Raw genomic sequence first — 24,012 nt, forward strand, 5'->3', positions numbered from 1 at the left:
TCCCCCCTCATGGATTCGACACCCTGCCGATTCGACCCCCCCCCCCCCTCAGGGATTCGACACCCTGCCGACCCAAAGGGTCCCCCCCTTCGGTAGTTTTTAAGAAATCCACTTTTGGCCGACCGACCCTAAAAATTTTTCTTAAGGCGCCTTTGGCTGGCGCCAATATTTACTAGTTTTGAGGGAAAAGCGCGCGCCGAAAAAACGCAATTTTTTGGTCAAAATTTTCCAAAAAGTGCCTAAAAACGCATTTTTTGACTGTTTTTTTTTTTCAATTTGGTCGACCTAAATAAAAAGGTCGTCAAAATTTTCGATTTCTTTTTAAAAATTCGCCCCCTCGAGAAAATCCTAGATCCGCCCCTGATTAACAGAAAAAGTCCGATGAGGCAATTTATTAACCTTTTTTGTTAGATTAGTGGGCATAAGGCAATGTAGCTAAATGAAAAATTTTAGCACAAAAAGTGCTGATGTGAGTTAGTCACAATTTCTTTTCGATGTTTTTTGTTGTAAATCTGGGTTTTATTGTACAAACTGTGCCATTTTAATGACCTATTCAGAGGGTAACGAATCAATAAGGACATCAAGATCAAATTGATTTTGTGAGCTTTCCGAAATCAGTATACAGACCCTAATTTGACAAAATTTTCGTCGCCGCAGGCAAATTTTTGAAAAAAAAACGCCAAAAAAGCGTTTTTAGGCAATTTTTGGAAAATTTCGACTGTTACATCGCGTTTTTTCGGCGCGCGCCCCCCTCAAAATTATTATAGATTGGCGCCAAAGGGGGGGGGGGTGTCCGACCCACCAAATTCGCTACTGAGGACAACAACAAAACTTCCCGGGAGTATGTATTACTTAATCCGAAAGATCTGGCTTGGAATCTACTTAAAAAATTAAATATCGAACGCAATAATAAAAAGCGGGTAAATTGAAGCCAAAAGTTTAAACTGTCAATTCACCGTTGAGAAAGGTGATGATTATTTTTTCTTAAATTTTAAGGTCAGTCAGCTCCCTATGAAACATAAGGGGAGTCACTTTTTTGCAGATAACGTGAAACCAGGGGCGAATATAGGGGGGGGGGGGGAGCGGACGTCCCTCTTCCCTCAGGCATTCGAACCCCTGCCGACCATTTGTACTATTTTGAAGTATCTAAATTTGGTGACTGACCCTTAAAAATAAAGGCGCCTTTGGTGCCAATTCAAAATAATATCGAGGGGGGGGGGAGCGAGCCGCCTTTTTTACCTGTTTTTTGAAAAGTATGCCTGCGGGATTTTTAGTGCTTTGGGAGAGCTCGGAAAATCAATTTTGTCGGCCTGAAAAAAAAGTCGACCAAAATTTAGATATTTTTGAAAATCCCCGCCCCCCCCCCCCCCCCCTCGAGACTATCCTAGATCCGCCACTGCTTGAAACTATTAACAAAAAACAGAGAGAAATGATACAACGGAGACCGATAACTAAATCTATCTTGATTTGGTTCCGGATGATTTTTTTTAGCTCTAATCAGGTCGGATGGTTGGTAACTTGTCCTCAGATATAACCTCATGACCTCAGTTTGACTGTTCAGTTCCGATGAGAAACTGATAAGCAGCTGGCTGATAACATCTTTTATCTATGTATACAATTTTTCTAAGGGTTTTTAGTGTTTGAATCAAAAGGTTCCAGATTATTATTTGTCTTCGTTGCGTTGGAGTATATTCCAAAATTGTTTCGAAACTGCTGCATTACAAAGCCAAACTGTGGATGTTGTGAATTGTACGCGGATTCCGCAACAAGGAAGCTCCCTTTGTTGTTCTTTTGTTCTTTCACTTTCTTTGATCGTTCCGACAAAATTTTAACATGTTTAAAGACTTGACTCTGGAATCCAGGAACATTCAGACACAAAATTGTGCGCCTATCCAGTGCACATTTTGGTCTCGTAATGTGTATTCTTCTTTTCATCAGCATCTTGAAGGTATGCAATTGGCTCTGTCTGGGTCTCAATGTAGCTCTTGGTCCATATCTCTCGCTCTTGTTTCCTCCATTAGAGATTGTTTCACCAATTCCAATCTGAGATAATTTGAGCAAGAGGCTTTGTCCGAACATGACTACGCTAGAGGTGAGTCCTGTGTGCAACCATGTGTTATTCCTCTAACAAGAGTACCAAACGACCTATATAAAACTGCGAGCCTCATAATAAGATTTCTTCAATACAATGCTCGGTTGTCTACTCACAGTTCGAAGGGAGTGCTTCCTTGTTCAGCCAGGTATTTCTCAACAAACGTCTCGTGCGAACTGTTTTGCTTTCGAATCAACATCTTTAGTTTCTGTGTTTCCTTAGCACTTTACTTCCATTTGCAAATGGTTGGAGATCAGTTCTCCTATTCCATTCTTGCAGCCGGTGCAAGTTCCCAAAGATCACAGGCACATAAGAATCAGTGACAAGAACATAAAAGTTTTCCTCAATTTGCATGCCGAGAACTGGTGCTTCGCAGCGCTATTGTTCATTGATCTTGAATGAGGTATGAACGCCCTCTTTTCACTCAAAATTTTTGCCCTTGTTGCGCATCATTCGATGCATTGGGTAAACTCTTCCGGAGTAGTTCCTAACAAACTCACGATAATATTTTGCAATTTCTAGGAAGTTTGTAAGCTGCGTCTCAGGTCAGAAGCTTTTCAGGTCAGTACAGTCTGTTCTGTTTCAAGACACGTTATTTAGCTATGTTTTTCTTCCGTCCTATCGAGTTACTTTAAAAAATCCCGAAGATTTTTTTTATTTCGATATCAGACATGCTCTCGTTAAATAATCCAAACCAGGTCAAGTCTGCTAATCTACTCTTTCAAGGCAGGTTAGCTGTTTAAATTGCATAAACAAAAAAACCTCATCCATTGAAACAAGTTCAAGTTGCCCGCAAAATCAGTTTTTCTTTCTATCCTGGTTACACAATGGTTCTTGTTTCCGTAAAGGGCACTGGATTCCGTAGTGGTACTTCTTTCCATAATGACACTTGTAAAAAAATTGGCATCACTATTTTTTGCCACGATGCGTTGAATCTGTGGTGGAGGGTTTGCGTTCTTCAATGTGGAAGCGTGAAGCCACATCACAACCTTTTTTGTTCTCCTTTCGGGTTATTCATGACAGCTCCACAAGCTCAAGATGCCTCTAAGAGAAGACCATGCCAGTTTCCAGAAATGTTGCAGGTCTGGTCACTTAAACTCACGATGTGCAACGCGAATAACAGTTGAAGGGTCTTTTGTGTTATACGATTTTAAGGCTAATACGTGGGATGAAATTTCGAGACTAAGTAACCTTTCTTGTGCTCGAGAACTGTTCCTGCTGCTGGATTTATTGTTCCAGCTAGCTCAGGAAGATAACTTACTAATTAATTAAACTCGGAACCACCTAGTTTCAGTGAAAAAACCAATCTTCGTGAAGCGCAAGTGCTTTTTGTAGGGCTCTCAACGAAATCGAGATAGTCCTTCATTTATAAGTTTTGAGTTACTGCGGAGACTGCACCCGGATACAGGGCCTGGTAATTTTCAGTTGCTTACTGCAAAGCAATAACAGGGCAAAACATTGATTGCGGGAGCCAAGGATATGTGTGGTGTGATGAAGCAGAGAGAAGGAAATTAAAGGCTTGCTGCTTTTTTGAAAGCGAAAAGATTTGTTGCGTGTATGGAGCCCATCTAATGACGAATCTTTGAGTTACAACAAGCGAAGATACAATTGATAACGTGCAAGACACCAACCTGCAAGACGACGCCATCAATATTGCAAAAGCGCGTTAACACAAGCAAGAGATGAGATTCTCAAGTAAATATGAACCACTCAACAACGACTGAACTATTGAGCTGTCCAATTTCAGCAAGAAATAGAAAATGGAGCCGGGAAAAGATGATGTCAAACAATCTGTGGCTCCGCGGAAAGGAATTCAAGGAAGCAGAGACAATAAGACAAAATTCCAAGGAGACAAAGGGTCATCTGGAAGCCTTGCTTCTGAGAACGAAGCCAGAGGCTAACAAGTGGCAGCATTGAGCATAGATGCTTCCGAACGAGGTGCACCAATGATTTCAAAAATCCACGTTTACATCTTGAAGAAGTTAAACCTGGCAGAGGCAGAAGGGAAAAGTCGACCATCTTTGTGGACACAACGAATCAAACCACGCTTGAAACGGTTTGGATTGAAATAAGGCGAGGAGACGAAGACTAGGTGAGGACGGATAGTTTGTTGGGAGGATTGAGATCAGGTTGGACCTAGTCCTTCCACGTGAAAATGTACGCTGGACTTTCTTGCTATCTGATACGAGAATTCATCAAGGCGGTCACGGAGTTGTAGAGTGTGGTGATCACTGGTGTGATTGTAGAGTGTGGTGACGGAGCTGTAGAGTGTAGAGTATTCGTGACGTTTGAAGCGGACACCTTCAAAAAAGGATCTGCTGTGTTGCTAAAAGAAGGAGTGCAGAATATCCGTCTGGATGGTCTGCTGACACTGATCGCCATGACCTATGGAAGGTTAGCGGAGCTAATAACCTTGACACGTTACAAGGAATAGATGCGAGAGAACAAAAGAAAACCAATCTGCAAAGAACCACAATCTCCAGGAAGAAATTGCGAGATCTGAAGCATACACTGATACAATACCTCGTGCAGTAGAAGCACTTTGGGACAGAAAAGGACAAAATGATACAGAGAGACAAAGACGTGCGAAGCAAAGTGTGAGGCATTCAATGGCCCACAGATTTGTGCTTGGCTATGAGGATCGATCCTCTAGCATTGATAAGGGTAGTCAGTGCGTTTGTGACAGTGATGAGCGGTCTCGCGGTGACACTTGTTTTTATTGGCCGAAACGAATGGAGTGAAATCCTGAATGGGTACATGTTTGGATAGATAGTAGAACTTCAAATGAAAACCGTAAATTTCAACAATTACTTCCGCGACAGAATAGGTGAAGTGGAAGGGGACACATCGAAATATTGCCGAAGTTCGGGCTTCTCGGTCCTTACAATAAGACGAACGGCGAGATAACTAGTATACACCGATTAATGACAGTCAATCAGAAGGTGAGAAAAGAAGGAGAGGATTGGGATGGTTTCAAGAAGTTACCTGAAGATGTACCAGCTTTTTCTCTTACCCGAGAGCTACTACTCGGAACAGACTCCGTAGTACATACGCCCCGACTGAAAGCGTCCGAGACTAAAGAGAAAAGCAAGGCGAAATTTTCTGAGTCTATGGATTAGTGTTATGTGGGCTGATTCGTGGTTCGAGTGATTAGTGATAGTGAATCGACTGAAGGAGGGTGAGTAATGTTGCGACTCCTAAACCGGGAAGAGTTTAAAGAGGAATGGGCCAAATTGGATCTAACGCTGACTATTTTGAGAAGAAATGTTGACTTGCAGGAAGCCTCGCTAGTCGTTCTGAACCTCAATATCGATATTTATATTGGCGACTGGAAATATTGGCGACTGCAAAGTTACTGACCAGAAAAGCTCTAGCACCCTTTGGCTGAGAAGAGGTTGTAGTGATGCATGGAGAGCGGGCAGATCAGTCGGCGGGTAAGCTGACAATACTGAAACGTCCAATTGAAACTATTGAAGATGATGAGCATGGAGTTTCGGTTAAGGACAGAGCCGGGTTTTTGTCCTGAATTGTAAGAAAATCTTCTTCGTATAGGTGATTTAGGAGCTATCAGTTAGTGCAAAAATTTTTTGCGAATGGGAGGCAGTGCAGTCTGTATTTTGATAATCGCCGCGTTTTGATACTCGTCAGTAAGCAGACAAAAACTATAATAACCAATCAAACCGTCAAAAAATTGTAAAATCATAGAAATTGCACTGTTGCAATGCAAAACAAGAGTTTAGAATAAAACAAGAGTTTAGATGCATATAAAATAAGCACAGTTAAATGCATATAAAATAAGCCAATTGGACTAAGACAAAGTAACGTTACATCACAGTCGACGTAGGTTCGAGTCCCCCACCTGCCCATGTATTATTACACTAAAAACGGGGGTTACATCCTATTTTAACTGTTTTTTGGTTCTAATTCGGTTCAGCCTTGATTAAGACTGACCGCCAAAAAGAACAATTTGTCTCAAGGATATTACCGACCGGTTCTTGTGGCTAGCTTGCGCCAATTTGTACCAAAAACAAACAGATGATAAAAATGTTGTATGATGTTCTGATAAATAGAAAAACGCCGAAATTTATCTATTGCCTGAGTTGTTTACCGAGAAATATCTCTTATTAATTAACGAATTTGGATTCAATTATTTTCGTTTGGAGATTAGAGCGGCCACATTTTGGCGCCCCACAAGGGACAGTTAGTGCCCTGATTGTTTGATAACGATAAGTGCCCTGATCAAGAAAGACGTTTGCAACTCAAAACTAGCTTCAAAACCAAGCCAGCGTTTTTAGTAAACTACATAGTTGAGTAATTCAATTCTTCTTCAGGAAGCATAACGCAAACATTACCACCGACAAAGAACATCGAAAGCGGTTGTTGTTGCAACTAGAAGGTTAAAAAAAGAAAAACGAGATACATTAGGAGTTTATTCCAGAAACAGTCAGAATGGTCAGGAGCCAATTTTAGAACTGAGGGATTGTGCGATTCAGAAAATTGGCTACGTTATTTGGAATCAGTGACGTGCAATCATTACCAGAAGCAGTCGGATAAGCGATCGGAGAGCTGAACGATTCAAATTGGCCTAAAAACTTCCCAGACCTAGCCAGATAAAACGGTGTGCCAATCCAGTGAACCAGCCGAAGAAGAAAGAACCGGAGAGAATGTCCGCAGCTGCCGACTCCAAGCCAGATTTTTGGTATCCAGATCATCAGACAAGGGGTCAAGTACAGACGTTTTGTATGAGTTTGAGAAGTGATTGCTGGACAAATCCTCTGCGGCCGACCAAAAATCTAACAAACCGAAACCGGTGACGCCCAATCTCCAATTAAAAACTGTAAGACGTTTCGAAAGCTTTTAAAACTCTCCATTCGTGCTTTAAATTTATATACGATGTCATACATGTTGAAATTTTTCCCGCAAGCTAGCACCCGGTAATTTTTCTCAATACCCAAAATTTTGAGAAAAATTATGGTGGGTTTACTGTTTGCAAGGTCGTTACGGGCTTACTACTTGTCTCACCGTAACGACCTTGTAATTTGGCACGACGCCATTAATATCTCGATAAGTAGGCACCGCAGTAACAATAACCGTAAGCTGAGTAGTGAGCAACTTGTCAATTTGTTATTAAGGTATAGGACAAACATTTGTGCGATCGTATACTGTAGACGGAACGGAACCGCGGATATAGAGGAAAGTTTAGGTTCAACAGGTGTTTTCGTTCTGAACGTCGTTAAAGACTTTATCTCTAAGCGTAAGGCTAAGGACCAGGTACTAATTGAGAAGTACAAAGAGCTTCACCAGCCTCCTTCCCTTGATTTAAAGACTCTCCTCCTTCTAAGGCGTTATAGCGATAATCTTAACATCCTTAAAACACGTAGGAAGCGGAACCGCTTACCCCTCAAAGCTCGGAAAGCTATAAAAAATAGGCTTCAGGCAGAATCTTTGAGACGTCAAGTTCCCCCATCTTGTAAGCTAATGTTGATTTATTAATGCAAACTTAATTACGTACCAAAACAGTATCTCATTTTATTGATTGTTTTCTATAAGTGAGCATCCGTAGTATATTGTCAATTTGTGAAAAACATGGAAGAAAAAAAATTGCAAAGTAAGATACGCAAGTTATTCGAAACCCGTCTAAATCTAGAAAATGAGCTGCTTAAAGGTCACTCATTATTATTTGAGTACATTGAGAATAATAGTCGCACCACAAAAATTGATAATTATGTTTACAAATGTAAAATTGCGTTGGAAAAAGCTGTCGATGTCAATGAGCAATTAATTACTTTAGCCGGAAAAACGGAAAACCCTGAAAAAATTATTGCTCAGCAAGACTTTTGGCTTAAGAAAGTAACCGAAATGAACGATAAAGTAATGCACGAAGCTCAAAGTTACAAGATGAGCCTTGAACCTTCGTCATTTCCAGCAGCCGGCATTTCAGGGAGCAATGGATCTTTACAACAAACTAGGTCTGAGACATCCTCGCGCTCGCACCAAACAAGAGATTCAGAAGCACGAGTATCTGAAAACAGGTCTAAGGTCTCTAATAAGTCTAAGGATAGTAGAAAGCTTGACTCACATAAGTCTGATAAATCTGCTTCCACTCGTCATACGTCGACTGTTCGCACTATGTCATCAAGTGAGAAACGGCATGAGTTAGCTTTAGTAAAACGACGCCACGAGGAGCTGGAAAGGCAGTATCAAGTATCTTTAAGACTTAAAGAGCAAGAGAACCGTCTTAAGTTCGAACAAAGTCAGCTGGAACTAGAGCAATTGGCTGAAAGTCATAAAAAGCAACTAATTGAAATGGAATTGAAAGCGTTTGAACTTGAGGACAGTTCATCTGCGGTTAGCGAGAAGGTAGCGGAAAGTAACTTGACAGGAATAAGTCAACCTATTTCAAAAGTAGCAACCGATCGAACTAATGATTGGGTAGACTCTGTTAGTTCACAGGCACCTCCTGACGTTGCTACCGCGCCAGGTTTGCAGGCCTTCACTCCTGTACCCATTTCGTCAGGACGGACGACTTCCGCCATCCTCGCTCATGCAATTCACACCAGTAATAGTGATAACCATGAGCACACAGCATTGAGTGACCCTGGAATCCATAGTTATGGACGTCAGGCCATGCCTCAGTTTGGCAGTGCACGCGTTTTGCCATTGCAAGCTTCTGTTCCACTCGCAGTTAACAATATGCATTCTAGTGCACACGTGTTACCACCACCGTCTGCTGTTCCTTTACAGACCATGAGTTCAAACATAACTAATGGTAGTTTTGCCAACGCGCAACCGGAATCATTACCTGTCCCAATGTTACCGGCACAACCCGGTTCTGGTTTTGTTTCTTTGTCACCTGCATTTGCTGGTGGTGGCTTCTCATCTTCTGGAGTAAACCCAACGCCGGTTTTCTTTTCGGCACCTAATTGCCATGCAGCGCCAGTCCAGACGCAACATAATCTTCCCTTTGTTCCGCATACTGTGTCACCTAATATCAACGATTACTAAACAAGTGAGGCAAACTTATGGCGATTGGCAGCTACAACTCCAATCGTCACGCCTGCTCAGTGTTGTAATGCTGGAAACATTTTTTCTAATGTGACAACTGTTATCCCATCGTGTAACACCGCCGCTCCGTATACTAATGTTGGGACTGTGTATTTTAATACTCCCCCAGTTCATCCACAACATGTTCCGCATTTTGTCAATCAAACTTATACTGATTATCAGCCAGTCAACGAAGACTACGCACCGTCTTCCGCTTATCTGAACCAAGGTTGTTCATCGGATCGACCTCTCTCCGCTCGTGAATTGACGGAATTATTGATGCATAGCCGCAAAGATCATCTTCCTGAATGGAAGTTAGCCCAGTTTGACGGCAACCCGTTAAACTGGCACGAATGGTTTGGTCAGTTTAATTCCACCGTTGATTCCGCTGTTCTCACCGATGATACGAAACTGACATACTTAAAAACGCTCGTCACAGGCAAAGCAAAAACCGCAATTGCGGAGTTTAGTTATAGTGGCGTTATGTACAAGGATGCACTGGCCACCTTGCAACGGAAGTTTGGGCAACCACATGCCATTGTTGGTGCGCATCTTGATAAGCTGAATACTTTTTCTCCACTTAAGATGCACAATTCGGAAAATGTCATTAGTTTCTCCTCTGCCATATCTGGCCTCGTAGCAGTTTTCAAAACATTGTCTTTCAACGATGATCTAAAGAGTGTTAACCTGTTAAACCAAGCTGTTAGTAAACTTCCGCCCAACCTCAAGGAGGCTTGGTCAATGCATACTGTTAGACATAATTGGCAGCGACAAACACTCTTAGACTTTAACAACTGGTTGAAAGAAATGGCCGAGGGGCGTGAAAGATTACGTTTACTCAACTCTAAGGCAAAAAACGAGGAACCAGTTTAACCGAAAACAACCAAAGTTTTTGCAGCCAATAGCCAGGTAACTAGTAAGGCTCAGGATAAGTCTAAATTTCCGCCGTGCGTTTTGTGTAAGGGTAGTCATGCATTGTGGAGTTGTGCTGTTTTTAAGGATAAGAATGCTACTCAGCGAGCAAAATAGGTAGCTGAACAGAAAGTTTGCTTCGCTTGCCTCAATGGCAATCATACTTTCCGGCAATGTTCTAGAGCGAAAAAGTGCCCAAAGCCAGAGTGTGATAGCACACATAATGTCTTGCTCCATGGAGCCGAAAGAATATTTCCTCGGAAGGAAAAATCGAAGGTCTCGAATAAGGCTGGAACAAATAAATCCAAGGAGAATACAAACACTTCCACCCATGCCGCTGTTAGTGATGTACATGACATTTAATCTTCTAAAGGGTTGCTGCCAATTGCAACACTTGGTGTATCCTCGGATGTAACCAGTCTCCTGACGTTGGTTCTTTGTGATAGTGCATCGACTCACTCCTGGGTGTCTTCGTCACTCGTAAACCGTCTCGGCTTATTAGGGGAGCCCTTCAACTTGTCAATTAGTGGTTTCAATTCAACCACCGTTGTTGAGACTCAGAGGGTCAAGTTTACAGTTTCCTCCGAGCCGAATAATAGTGAATTCGTATTTTCTCTCTGTGCATATATTAAAGTCAATATTCGGATTCGTTCCGAATTACTCAATATTGCTGATTTGCGGAATAAATATTCACAATTAGTGATAGCGTCCACTTGAGATTTGGTGGCCTGTGTTTCAAGTGTGTTGTTGAAGATTCTTCTCTGACCGACCAGATAAAATCCTGGTACGATTTAGAATCGTATGGTGCTTTCAAACAAGTCGATTCCCGTTCCGCCGCGGATAAACGTGCGTTATCCATCCTAAATTCTGAAACCGTTCACAATGGCGAAAAATACATTGTGCCTATGCTTTGGATTGATAGTAATGTCAGTCTACCAAACAATTATTACTCGTCACTCGCCCAATTTAAAACATTGGAGAGAAGGTTAAGTAAAGACCCTGAGCTGCGCGAAAGATACGCAGAAACAATTAGAGAGACATTAGGAAAGGCTATCTCGTTACCGTCGAACCGCATGATCCACGTAAGCGTTCCGATCGCGAGTGGTATCTTCCGCACCATCCCGTCGTAAATCCGAATAAGCTGGGTAAGGTGCGCCGAGTCCTTAATGGGGCTTCTAACTTTCACGGAACATCCTTAAATAAGTCCTTATTGGTGGGTCCGGACCTACTCCAAAATTTAATTTTTGTACTTCTGCGATTCCGTCAACACAAGTGCAGTCTGTATTTTGATATTCGCCGCGTTTTGATACTCGTCAGTAAGCAGACAAAAACTATAATAACCAATCAAACCGTCAAAAAATTGTAAAATCATAGAAATTGCACAAAAATTTGCAAAGAAGCTTACAATACCACAACAAATATAACTCTAGAGAAAAATATACATCTTAACTGATAGAGACATGAGTAAAAAACGGGACCACAACGGCTGCATGCAGACGACTTAGAGGAAACCTCTGACATTCCGGGACCCTCTCATAGCGGTCGTGGCGGAACGAAGCAAGGAGAAACTTATTTCTGTTCGTATAACAGAAGAGTACTCCTCGCCAGTTTTCGTCTCGCCAGTTTTCGCAAGGGACTCAAGCTTGATGAGTTTGTGACATTCATTCCCAAAACCCCCAGCCGAACTAAAGACTAGATGCGTGAAAGTACCTCTCTCTAATTGACGGATACGTTCACTGTAGCTCCTGCGTTTCTCAGTCTCGTGACCAGAATGCCAATATAGGTCATGCAGCTGGCATGAAACACATGGACCTCCAAAAATATCATAGTACACCTCGACCAGAACTGCCGAGCCTTGATGTCTCGTCTCTCGGTATCTAACCTATTGGCGGCGACTGCATCCAAATGTTCGCCAGTCAGCGGCTGGAGATGTGGTTCAATGCACATCCTGGCAACCCTTTAGCAGTCTTGTGGCGAACAAATTGCGCACGCGTCATGCCGGAAGGCAACATAACCACCAGTTTTACAAGCCATCGCGTGGTCAATTGTACCCGGAACTCCCCTGAAACATCCTAGGTAGATTGCCCACAGGCATACCGTATCTTATAGCAATTGCGTCGAGCTTGCAGAGGGACTTGTTTCCATCTTCCAAGGACAGCACGTTTCAATAGCCGTTTCCAGACAAGGCTTCCGTGGACCGGAAAGGCTTTGTTTTAGCTGCTTAAAAAATGTTTTTCGTAGCAAGGATATTGCGACACTCGGCAATCTGCTGAATTCGCATTTGTGGAGGTGATTCTCGCTCTTACAGAGTGATAGCGTCCACTTGAGATTTGGTGGCCTGTACAGAAGATACATGGTCGAGAAGACATGTCTCACAAAAAGTTTGAACACCAAGACCTCCAAATCTGATGGGTAGAGATATAATTTTCCTCATTTACTCTCGGGGATACCAATAATGTTCGGTATTAACTTTTCTTTTAGTAATTGTTGTTGTTGTGGTGGACTTTCGCAATGCGAAGTGATTTTTCCCCAATTCTGATCATGTGTGGTAATTCATTCTGCAGTTGTTGCATAGACAATAAAAGGTCCATGAACAGGCATTGTTCTTTTGATAACGTTGTACAAAATAGCTCCACATATGATCTAATAATCTAGCCTTGAGTCCTTCGGGGTTAATGAAATCAATATTCACATCAGAAAAGTTTGCTCTCATGCACGCGCGATACCAGAAATTATTTCTTTCTTTTTCAGTTTGTACTTTCGGCAGAGAGAAGCGCAAGCGCCCACGACGACAACTTACTCTTTGATATTTTTCAGAAGAATTCACGTCGAATTTGTTCTCAACGATGTTTGATAAAAGTAAAAGCTCCTTCATGACTTGAAAATATGGTAATGGTAACACGTTCAGGCGGATCATAGCATCTTTGTAACATCTCGCATACGGAACAACCCATTTGAGTAGTTTCTTGTTCATCTTCTCCATCTCAGTAATATCTGACCTACTCGGAGACCAGCACTCAGCTCCATATATTATTGTTGGAACAAACACTGCTTTATATAACTGAAGCTTCGATGTAGTTCCCAGACTAGAAGAAGTATTGCGTTTAAACATTTGGTAAACCTTGTGACATTTTGACAATTTGTTGTTTATATGCTCTGACCACTTCAATGCTTTGTTCAGAGTTAATGCCAAGTCGTTCACACTGTTAATATCACTCAAAACGTTACCCATGAATTTAAGAGACGGTGGAATCTGAAAATTGAATACAAGCATGTTGCATTTTTTAGCATTGAAAAGCAGATGATTTTGAGTACTCCATAAATCTAAATTTATCAAATCTTGTTGTAACTGATCGAGACTATTCGTCGTTCCTCTGAAAAATAACTTCAAGTCATCAGCAAACATGAGTAATAACCTCCATGAGCCTCTGTAGATTATAAATTCAAAAACTTTGATAGGTGTGTTCAGCAAAGTTACTGGTCGATATTTTCCAACATCTGATTTCTTTCCTCCTTTTTATATTGGTATGATAATTCCATGTTTCCATCTGGCAGGCACTTGGGTCAGTCTTTTGATTTTTTTTTTAAATATTGAATAGAGGTGTCTTCAACTTGTTTGCTGCTTCTTTCATTACTGAGGCTGGCAGCTTCTCTTCACCTCGACTCTTATGTGGGTCCAGTACACTAAGTTCGTTTGATATTTCATCTGCTGATATGATCAGGCTTTGTGATAGTGCATCGACTCACTCCTGGGTGCCTTCGTCACTCGTAAACCGTCTCGGCTTATTAGGGGAGCCCGTTAACTTGTCAATTAGTGGTTTCAATTCAACCACCGTTGTTGAGACTCAGAGGGTCAAGTTTACAGTTTCCTCCGAGCCGAATAATAGTGAATTCGTATTTTCTCTCTGTGCATATGTTAAAGTCAATATTCGGATTCGTTCCGAATTACTCAATATTGCTGATTTGCGGAATAAATATTCACAATTAGTACCTATTAACCCCACTCAATATACTTATGAGGACGTTGAGTTTTTTATCGGACAAGACTACTACCACGCCGTTAGACCCAATGAGTTCATCTTGGGAGATGATAAAAACTCACCGTGTTCCGTTCGCCTACCGATAGGTTGGGTCATAAGTGGTCCGTTGCCGCCGTCCGTTAATTCTACTTCTTCGTGTTTCAAGTGTGTTGTTGAAGATTCTTCTCTGACCGACCAGATAAAATCCTGGTACGATTTGGAATCGTATGGTGCTTTCAAACAAGTCGATGCCCGTTCCGCCGCGGATAAACGTGCGTTATCCATCCTAAATTCTGAAACCGTTCACAATGGCGAAAAATACATTGTGCCTATGCTTTGGATTGATAGTAATGTCAGTCTACCAAACAATTATTACTCGTCACTCGCCCAATTTAAAACATTGGAGAGAAGGTTAAGTAAAGACCCTGAGCTGCGCGAAAGATACGCAGAAACAATTAGAGAGACATTAGGAAAGGCTATGTCGTTACCGTCGAACCGCATGATCCACGTAAGCGTTCCGATCGCGAGTGGTATCTTCCGCACCATCCCGTCGTAAATCCGAATAAGCTGGGTAAGGTGCGCCGAGTCCTTAATGGGGCTTCTAACTTTCACGGAACATCCTTAAATAAGTCCTTATTGGTGGGTCCGGACCTACTCCAAAATTTAATTTTTGTACTTCTGCGATTCCGTCAACACAAGTGCAGTCTGTATTTTGATATTCGCCGCGTTTTGATACTCGTCAGTAAGCAGACAAAAACTATAATAACCAATCAAACCGTCAAAAAATTGTAAAATCATAGAAATTGCACAAAAATTTGCAAAGAAGCTTACAATACCACAACAAATATAACTCTAGAGAAAAATATACATCTTAACTGATAGAGACATGAGTAAAAAACGGGACCACAACGGCTGCATGCAGACGACTTAGAGGAAACCTCTGACATTCCGGGACCCTCTCATAGCGGTCGTGGTGGAACGAAGCAAGGAGAAACTTATTTCTGTTCGTATAACAGAAGAGTACTTCTCGCCAGTTTTCGTCTCGCCAGTTTTCGCAAGGGACTCAAGCTTGATGAGTTTGTGACATTCATGACCGGAAAGGCTTTGTTTTAGCTGCTTAAAAGGTGTTTTTTGTAGCAAGGATATTGCGACACTCGGCAATCTGCTGAAGTCGCATTTGTGGAGGTGATTCTCGCTCTTACAGAGTGATAGCGTCCACTTGAGATTTGGTGGCCTGTACAGAAGATACATGGTCGAGAAGACTTGTCTCACAAAAGTTTGAACACCAAGACCTCCAAATCTGATGGGTAGAGAAATAAATTTCCTCATTTACTCTCGGGGATACCAATAATGTTCGGTATTTACTTTTCTTTTAGTAATTGTTGTTGTTTTGGTGGACTTTCGCAATGCGAAGGGATTTCTCCCCAATTCTGATCATGTGTGGTAATTCATTCTGCAGTTGTTGCATAGACAAAAAAGGTCCATGAACAGGCATTGTTCTTTTGATAACGTTGTACAAAATAGCTCCACATATGATCTAATAATCTAGCCTTGAGTCCTTCGGGGTTAATGAAATCAATATTCACATCAGAAATATTTGCTCTCATGCACGCGCGATACCAGAAATTATTTCTTTCTTTTTCAGTTTGTTCTTTTGGCAGAGAGAAGCGCAAGCGCCCACGACGACTACTTACTCTTTGATAATTTTCAGAAAAATTCACGTCGAATTTGTTCTCAACGATGTTTGATAAAAGTAAAAGCTCCTTCATGACTTGAAAGTATGGTAATGGTAACACGTTCAGGCGGATCATAGCATCTTTGTAACATCTCGCATACGGAACAACCCATTTGAGTAGTTTCTTGTTCATCTTCTCCATCTCAGTAATATCTGACCTACTCGGAGACCAGCACTCAGCTCCATATAGTATTGTTGGAACAAACACTGCTTTATATGACTGAAGCTTCGATGTAGTTCCCAGACTAGAAAAAGTATTGCGTTTAAACATTCGGTAAACCTTGTGACATTTTGACAATTTGTTGTTTATATGCTCTGACCACTTCAATGCTTTGTTCAGAGTTAATCCCAAGTCGTTCACACTGTTAATATCACTCAAAACGTTACCCATGAATTTAAGAGAAGGTGGAATCTGAAAATTGAATACAAGCATGTTGCATTTTTTAGCATTGAAAAGCAGATGATTTTGAGTACTCCATAACTCTAAGTTTATCAAATCTTGTTGTAACTGATCGAGACTATTCCTCGTTCCTCTGAAAAATAACTTCAGCAAAAGTCATCAGCAAACATGAGTAATAACCTCCATGAGCCTCTTGTAGATTATAAGTTCAAAAACTTTGATAGGTGTGTTCAGCAAAGTTACTGGTCGATAGTTTCCAACATCTGATTTCTTTCCTCCTTTTTATATTGGTATGATAATTCTATGTTTCCATCTGGCAGGCACTTGGGTCAGTCTTTTGATTTTTTTTTAAAAATATTGAATAGAGATGTCTTCAACTTGTTTGCTGTTTCTTTCATTACTGAGGCTGGCAGCTTCTCTTCACCTCGACTCTTATATGGGTCCAGTACACTGAGTTCGTTTGATATTTCATCTGCTGATATGATCAGGCTAAGATCGCCATGTGTATGCGGGTCTTCATTTACACTGTAGTCATGGTTTGTTTCAGTAATCGAAGCAAAGTATTCATTACTGAAACAAACCATGCGGGTCTTCATAATAAGTCTAGACTCCATCTCAGGCACGGACCGACAAAAATAGCTCCACCTGTTACGCATCCCAAACGTGTAATCAGTATACGCTTCGTGCGAGTAAGACTTGGCAATATCACTGAGAACATTGGTCATGTGATAAAACTTTGCACCCAAGTTCTCACAAAACTCGTCACTGACTTCCATGGCGCCAAGCAGACAGCTCAGAAACTTGTGGCCGTCAGTTGTAATCTTAAAACCTGTATCACTAAACATAGAGGCAGCTGCAGGTTTCAGTTCTTCTTTGACAATCAGAAAAGTTTTTTCGGCGTTTGAATGATAGCCGTACACAGGACCCTGGATACTCAGAAAGTCCCACCATGCTTTGACATCGGACAGTTTCCCACCTCCGCGGGAGTCGTCCGCAAACTAGGCCGTTTTACATTTCTTGCCATGGAAGTAAGTCAGTGGTAGAACAGACAGCCCGTAGAAGATCATGGCAAACGGATCTCCTTGTGCTACGCCCTCTTCACCAGAGAGATCAGTTCTGCCAAGAAAATGACGATTCCGTGACCTAAAGAAATTCATGGTGAACTTGGAAACAATCGGACACGAGGCTTAAACACTTTGCAGTGCAACTTTACGGTTTACCTTGTTAAACGCATTCTCTGCATCCACTAGCAAATGCAACCAGAGTCAGTGTCTTCCAGGCTAGAACATGCTTCATGAACCGCAGCCTCGGATCTAGAAAGGGGACCAGCAGCTTGCATCAAGTTATTTCTGAACTTAAGAGTCACTGTTTTCCTCATGACTCTTCTCAGGCTTTCTCCGATCACGACTGGACGTATTCCAGGACTTCCTCCTTTCGTATGACTAGCCGACAGGAAGATATCCTCTCCAGTGATATTATCAAACAAAACAGACGGAACATTGCCACAAGGACCTCGGATGAGACCTTTCAAACTGAGCGGTTCTGCAGGTGGGTGTTTCTCTTTTAGACTCTGAAGAACTTCAGGAGTAACTTCGAGCAGTCCAGGTGGCGAGCATTCTTCGAGGCATTTCATCTCGGCGCTCACTTTACCAATCGACATGAGCTTCGAAAACTTCTTATGGATGGCAGATGCATTCATCGAAGTACTACCAGATGTCAAGGAGCTTTGAACGATTCGACCTTCGCGGACCTATTTCTCCTTCCACTTGTCGAGTCGTTCACCTAAGCAGCGCAAATTTTCTCTTGCCTTTGACTGCTTTGAAGGTTTTTGGAGGAACAAAGCTGGCATTGCCATCAACGCTTCCATCGAAATGCTTTCCAGAGGGCCTTTCAAGTTCCACTCTTTCAGGAGAGCAGTCATTTGAGACACAAACTCTTTACCAGGTCCTACTGAAGGTAACTTGTAGTGGTTTTGACGGCATACAACAACTTGTTCGTATGCGTCTGTTACCTGGCGTATAACATCCCGAGCAGCACAAAAACCCCAGGCGGTAGCACTACTACTCAGGGTCAAACATAGGCAGACTAATCAAAACTTAACCAATCAAAATCGAGTTGGGAAAACAAACTTACGAATTAAATATTTATTAATGATAAATCTCTCCCTGGTCTCGATTCTGATTGGTTAATATAATGTAAGTCTGCTTACTGACGAGTATGAACGTTGTTGTCGAAATACTACTTCGTAACCGAATGGTAGGTTGCAGTATCAAGGCATCCATTATATAGAAGAGTATGTTTTTGCTCTTTCACACATGTTCTTTCACGACAAGGCATGAATGAAAAATGAAATATTAGAACGCATGAATGAAAAAAGAAATCGTTTGCATAGTTTCGCGCATTTTTCTGGGCTCTTTCACAATTTTCCGGGCTCTTTCACAATTTTCTGTCATTTTTCCCTCAGAAAGAGCAAAAAGTTACTCTTCAACAGTTAGAACATAGTTGAAGATGGCCTCGGGCAAAAGAGCCGCACTCGGGCACTTCGGGCCCTCAGGCCGGGCTCTTTTTCACTCTGGCATCTCTCAACTATGTTCTAACTACTTGAAAGTTTTACGTTTAATGCCTTCTCCAGAAACTTGAATATCTCGGAATAATACCATTTACATGTGCTGTAAGTCTTCTTCCCACAACCTTCGCACATCAGACATTTCTCCCCAGTCGTTGTCGGTCACATTCCAATCGAGACCATTTTTTGCAAACTGAAAATGTTCGGTTAGTTTTTGTCTCTGCTTTATTTTATCGGTTTAGTTCCGCATACAAGACTTTTCAGCTTCTTCCTAGCAATGCGAAAGCTCCTTGTAAAGTTACTAATAATGCAGGAAATTTTTTCCCGATTTTTTGGTCTTGTTGCATTTTTTAGCGACAGAAACAATTTTTTGAAGATTGTTTAGTTTCTTTTTAATTGCTTTTAATTGTAGTCATTCTTTTTTTTTGTATCGCAAGTGGTTCCGAATTACTCAATATTGCTGATTTGCGGAATAAATATTCACAATTAGTACCTATTAACCCCACTCAATATACTTATGAGGACGTTGAGTTTTTTATCGGACAAGACTACTACCACGCCGTTAGACCCAATGAGTTCATCTTGGGAGATGATAAAAACTCACCGTGTTCCGTTCGCCTACCGATAGGTTGGGTCATAAGTGGTCCGTTGCCGCCGTCCGTTAATTCTACTTCTTCGTGTTTCAAGTGTGTTGTTGAAGATTCTTCTCTGACCGACCAGATAAAATCCTGGTACGATTTGGAATCGTATGGTGCTTTCAAACAAGTCGATGCCCGTTCCGCCGCGGATAAACGTGCGTTATCCATCCTAAATTCTGAAACCGTTCACAATGGCGAAAAATACATTGTGCCTATGCTTTGGATTGATAGTAATGTCAGTCTACCAAACAATTATTACTCGTCACTCGCCCAATTTAAAACATTGGAGAGAAGGTTAAGTAAAGACCCTGAGCTGCGCGAAAGATACGCAGAAACAATTAGAGAGACATTAGGAAAGGCTATGTCGTTACCGTCGAACCGCATGATCCACGTAAGCGTTCCGATCGCGAGTGGTATCTTCCGCACCATCCCGTCGTAAATCCGAATAAGCTGGGTAAGGTGCGCCGAGTCCTTAATGGGGCTTCTAACTTTCACGGAACATCCTTAAATAAGTCCTTATTGGTGGGTCCGGACCTACTCCAAAATTTAATTTTTGTACTTCTGCGATTCCGTCAACACAAGTGCAGTCTGTATTTTGATATTCGCCGCGTTTTGATACTCGTCAGTAAGCAGACAAAAACTATAATAACCAATCAAACCGTCAAAAAATTGTAAAATCATAGAAATTGCACAAAAATTTGCAAAGAAGCTTACAATACCACAACAAATATAACTCTAGAGAAAAATATACATCTTAACTGATAGAGACATGAGTAAAAAACGGGACCACAACGGCTGCATGCAGACGACTTAGAGGAAACCTCTGACATTCCGGGACCCTCTCATAGCGGTCGTGGTGGAACGAAGCAAGGAGAAACTTATTTCTGTTCGTATAACAGAAGAGTACTTCTCGCCAGTTTTCGTCTCGCCAGTTTTCGCAAGGGACTCAAGCTTGATGAGTTTGTGACATTCATGACCGGAAAGGCTTTGTTTTAGCTGCTTAAAAGGTGTTTTTTGTAGCAAGGATATTGCGACACTCGGCAATCTGCTGAAGTCGCATTTGTGGAGGTGATTCTCGCTCTTACAGAGTGATAGCGTCCACTTGAGATTTGGTGGCCTGTACAGAAGATACATGGTCGAGAAGACATGTCTCACAAAAGTTTGAACACCAAGACCTCCAAATCTGATGGGTAGAGAAATAAATTTCCTCATTTACTCTCGGGGATACCAATAATGTTCGGTATTTACTTTTCTTTTAGTAATTGTTGTTGTTTTGGTGGACTTTCGCAATGCGAAGGGATTTCTCCCCAATTCTGATCATGTGTGGTAATTCATTCTGCAGTTGTTGCATAGACAAAAAAGGTCCATGAACAGGCATTGTTCTTTTGATAACGTTGTACAAAATAGCTCCACATATGATCTAATAATCTAGCCTTGAGTCCTTCGGGGTTAATGAAATCAATATTCACATCAGAAATATTTGCTCTCATGCACGCGCGATACCAGAAATTATTTCTTTCTTTTTCAGTTTGTTCTTTTGGCAGAGAGAAGCGCAAGCGCCCACGACGACTACTTACTCTTTGATAATTTTCAGAAAAATTCACGTCGAATTTGTTCTCAACGATGTTTGATAAAAGTAAAAGCTCCTTCATGACTTGAAAGTATGGTAATGGTAACACGTTCAGGCGGATCATAGCATCTTTGTAACATCTCGCATACGGAACAACCCATTTGAGTAGTTTCTTGTTCATCTTCTCCATCTCAGTAATATCTGACCTACTCGGAGACCAGCACTCAGCTCCATATAGTATTGTTGGAACAAACACTGCTTTATATGACTGAAGCTTCGATGTAGTTCCCAGACTAGAAAAAGTATTGCGTTTAAACATTCGGTAAACCTTGTGACATTTTGACAATTTGTTGTTTATATGCTCTGACCACTTCAATGCTTTGTTCAGAGTTAATCCCAAGTCGTTCACACTGTTAATATCACTCAAAACGTTACCCATGAATTTAAGAGAAGGTGGAATCTGAAAATTGAATACAAGCATGTTGCATTTTTTAGCATTGAAAAGCAGATGATTTTGAGTACTCCATAACTCTAAGTTTATCAAATCTTGTTGTAACTGATCGAGACTATTCCTCGTTCCTCTGAAAAATAACTTCAGCAAAAGTCATCAGCAAACATGAGTAATAACCTCCATGAGCCTCTTGTAGATTATAAGTTCAAAAACTTTGATAGGTGTGTTCAGCAAAGTTACTGGTCGATAGTTTCCAACATCTGATTTCTTTCCTCCTTTTTATATTGGTATGATAATTCTATGTTTCCATCTGGGAGGCACTTGGGTCAGTCTTTTGATTTTTTTTTAAAAATATTGAATAGAGATGTCTTCAACTTGTTTGCTGTTTCTTTCATTACTGAGGCTGGCAGCTTCTCTTCACCTCGACTCTTATATGGGTCCAGTACACTGAGTTCGTTTGATATTTCATCTGCTGATATGATCAGGCTAAGATCGCCATGTGTATGCGGGTCTTCATTTACACTGTAGTCATGGTTTGTTTCAGTAATCGAAGCAAAGTATTCATTACTGAAACAAACCATGCGGGTCTTCATAATAAGTCTAGACTCCATCTCAGGCACGGACCGACAAAAATAGCTCCACCTGTTACGCATCCCAAACGTGTAATCAGTATACGCTTCGTGCGAGTAAGACTTGGCAATATCACTGAGAACATTGGTCATGTGATAAAACTTTGCACCCAAGTTCTCACAAAACTCGTCACTGACTTCCATGGCGCCAAGCAGACAGCTCAGAAACTTGTGGCCGTCAGTTGTAATCTTAAAACCTGTATCACTAAACATAGAGGCAGCTGCAGGTTTCAGTTCTTCTTTGACAATCAGAAAAGTTTTTTCGGCGTTTGAATGATAGCCGTACACAGGACCCTGGATACTCAGAAAGTCCCACCATGCTTTGACATCGGACAGTTTCCCACCTCCGCGGGAGTCGTCCGCAAACTAGGCCGTTTTACATTTCTTGCCATGGAAGTAAGTCAGTGGTAGAACAGACAGCCCGTAGAAGATCATGGCAAACGGATCTCCTTGTGCTACGCCCTCTTCACCAGAGAGATCAGTTCTGCCAAGAAAATGACGATTCCGTGACCTAAAGAAATTCATGGTGAACTTGGAAACAATCGGACACGAGGCTTAAACACTTTGCAGTGCAACTTTACGGTTTACCTTGTTAAACGCATTCTCTGCATCCACTAGCAAATGCAACCAGAGTCAGTGTCTTCCAGGCTAGAACATGCTTCATGAACCGCAGCCTCGGATCTAGAAAGGGGACCAGCAGCTTGCATCAAGTTATTTCTGAACTTAAGAGTCACTGTTTTCCTCATGACTCTTCTCAGGCTTTCTCCGATCACGACTGGACGTATTCCAGGACTTCCTCCTTTCGTATGACTAGCCGACAGGAAGATATCCTCTCCAGTGATATTATCAAACAAAACAGACGGAACATTGCCACAAGGACCTCGGATGAGACCTTTCAAACTGAGCGGTTCTGCAGGTGGGTGTTTCTCTTTTAGACTCTGAAGAACTTCAGGAGTAACTTCGAGCAGTCCAGGTGGCGAGCATTCTTCGAGGCATTTCATCTCGGCGCTCACTTTACCAATCGACATGAGCTTCGAAAACTTCTTATGGATGGCAGATGCATTCATCGAAGTACTACCAGATGTCAAGGAGCTTTGAACGATTCGACCTTCGCGGACCTATTTCTCCTTCCACTTGTCGAGTCGTTCACCTAAGCAGCGCAAATTTTCTCTTGCCTTTGACTGCTTTGAAGGTTTTTGGAGGAACAAAGCTGGCATTGCCATCAACGCTTCCATCGAAATGCTTTCCAGAGGGCCTTTCAAGTTCCACTCTTTCAGGAGAGCAGTCATTTGAGACACAAACTCTTTACCAGGTCCTACTGAAGGTAACTTGTAGTGGTTTTGACGGCATACAACAACTTGTTCGTATGCGTCTGTTACCTGGCGTATAACATCCCGAGCAGCACAAAAACCCCAGGCGGTAGCACTACTACTCAGGGTCAAACATAGGCAGACTAATCAAAACTTAACCAATCAAAATCGAGTTGGGAAAACAAACTTACGAATTAAATATTTATTAATGATAAATCTCTCCCTGGTCTCGATTCTGATTGGTTAATATAATGTAAGTCTGCTTACTGACGAGTATGAACGTTGTTGTCGAAATACTACTTCGTAACCGAATGGTAGGTTGCAGTATCAAGGCATCCATTATATAGAAGAGTATGTTTTTGCTCTTTCACACATGTTCTTTCACGACAAGGCATGAATGAAAAATGAAATATTAGAACGCATGAATGAAAAAAGAAATCGTTTGCATAGTTTCGCGCATTTTTCTGGGCTCTTTCACAATTTTCCGGGCTCTTTCACAATTTTCTGTCATTTTTCCCTCAGAAAGAGCAAAAAGTTACTCTTCAACAGTTAGAACATAGTTGAAGATGGCCTCGGGCAAAAGAGCCGCACTCGGGCACTTCGGGCCCTCAGGCCGGGCTCTTTTTCACTCTGGCATCTCTCAACT

Source organism: Symsagittifera roscoffensis, chromosome 3 (genome assembly GCF_963678635.1).
Source record: "Symsagittifera roscoffensis chromosome 3, txSymRosc1.1, whole genome shotgun sequence".
NCBI lineage: Eukaryota > Metazoa > Xenacoelomorpha > Acoela > Convolutidae > Symsagittifera > Symsagittifera roscoffensis.